The 1,960-nt window shown below is 59.8% G+C and overlaps 1 pseudogene; it reads left to right on the top strand.

The window, feature by feature from the left end:
• Positions 1-921: 921 nt before the first annotated feature.
• Positions 922-1,821, top strand: LOC104157170 (annotated as a pseudogene).
• Positions 1,822-1,960: the final 139 nt, after the last annotated feature.

Below are 1,960 nucleotides of genomic sequence, written 5' to 3'. Positions count from 1 at the left end.
GGTGGGTACCAGTCAGTCTGGGAGGGCCCTGCAGCCCCCAGACCCACCAGGGCGAGTCTGAACCGATGGCTCAAACACCAAATTCCCACCCAGGCCTGATGCACAGCAAAGATGGAGGAAAGACGGCGGCGACTGGCACGCCAGGAGGCTGGAAGGCGAACGCACACGGTAATGAACAATCTCAGAAGGATGCCAGAGTCAGGGCAGGGCTGGGGAGAGACTGGAGCACAATAAAACAATTAGGAAGGTGGTAATTACCAGTCTAATGAGATATTAGGTTGAATCCTAAAAGCATTAAGATTCTTTCACAGCAAGATGTAGCTGCTGCAGTATTCATCCTCTGGGGTATTCTCGCGGGCAAAGCATTTCCTTTCCCGCAAGACCAACAGAAATTTGACAGGAGAAGAGGCTCGGTGACGCAGCCTGTGTCTCTGAAACTGCCCAGGGCTCTCTTACCGCCTGACCCGTGATCTTGCAGAAACGCCCCAAAGAGCAGCTTGATTCGGAGGAGAGACGAGCTGCTCGGGTCTTCTGGGGACGCGGAGACCCCAGTTCTCCTCATCTGGGAAGATCGCGGCAAGGAGAGCCGGAGGGACGGAGCGTGCCCCGCTCGGACAGGATGGCAGGTCGGCTCCAGGCTGCTGGCTGGGAAGGTAGGGGGTCGGGACCGGAGCCCAGCCTGGGGAGCTGCTCGCGTCTCCCCAGAGCTCCCCACAGCCCCTCTCGCTGCTCCCACGCGCATCCTCCCACTTACCCCCAGCCCATCGCTGGTGAGGCAGCTGCCTCCCGTGACCCCCCCTGTCCCCAGCCCTGCTGTGCCACATCACCAGGACCCCTCTCCCTGACACATCCTTCGGGGTCCCACTAACTCCCCATCCGCTCTGACCGCAGCCAAGGACCACGTCCCACCTCCCACCATCCATGGCGCCGAACTGGACGTCCCCACCTCCCACATCCCCCGTGACGGAGACCGATGAAGATGACCTGTGCAGGATAGATGTCACCGACATGGCCATAGACGGTGTCACGCTGCTCGTTGCCTCATGGGGCTGGTGGGGAACGGGGCCGTCCTCTGGCTCCTTGGTTTCCGCATCCGCAAGAACCCCATCACTGTCTATGTCCTCAACCTGGCCGTTGCCGACTTCTCCTTCCTCCTCTCCATGGTCACCTCAGCCCTCCTCTACATGATGAAGAACGTCTTCTGCTCCCTTGTGGTGTCCACGCTGTACCTGAGGTCACTTTTCCTGCTCTCCCTCTTCTCCTACAACATGGGCCTGTACCTCCTGACGGCCATCAGCATTGAGAGGTGCGTGTCCATCCTCTGCTCCAGCATCCGCCGCCCCCCGCACTTGTCGGCCGCGGTCTGTGCCCTGCTCTGGGCCCTCTCCATCGCTGTCATTGCTACCGTGACTTCTCTGTGCCTCTCACACCAGCTCGAGCACTGCCGGATGGCTCTCATCTCCATGTACGTCCTCAACTTCCTCATCTTTGCCCCACTCATGGTCATTTCCAGCACAATCCTCTTCATTAAGGTCCTGTGTGCCTCCCAGCAGCGCCAGGCCAGGAGGCTCTACACCGTTATCTTCCTCACTGTCCTCTTCTTCCTCCTCTTCGCTCTTCCCCTCAGCATCTGGAATTTCTTGCAGCAGTTCAGCTACACCGCGGTGCCCTCCCAGGTTCTTTACCTGCTCGCCTGCATCAACAGCAGCCGTCATGTCCGTCTTGGTGGGGAGCTGCCGGAGGCGCTGCTCCGTGGTGTCCCTCCAGGTCGCCTTCCGAAGGGTCTTCGAAGAGGCGGGGGTCACCACGATCTGCAGCTAAGAGACCACCGTGGTCACACAGGCTGTGCTGCCCGACTCGGCTTCACGCTCACCTGCCCACCCTTGCTCCCTGTTTCCTGCAGCTGTGTGTCGGGATGCAATCTATCCCTTATCCCATCCCCATCCCATCCCCATCCCAT

Source organism: Cariama cristata, unplaced genomic scaffold, assembly GCF_000690535.1.
Source record: "Cariama cristata isolate BGI_N322 unplaced genomic scaffold, ASM69053v1 scaffold18687, whole genome shotgun sequence".
In the NCBI taxonomy this organism is placed as follows: domain Eukaryota; kingdom Metazoa; phylum Chordata; class Aves; order Cariamiformes; family Cariamidae; genus Cariama; species Cariama cristata.
Note: the sequence above shows the minus strand (reverse complement) of the source record. Positions and strands in the feature narration are given on the sequence as shown.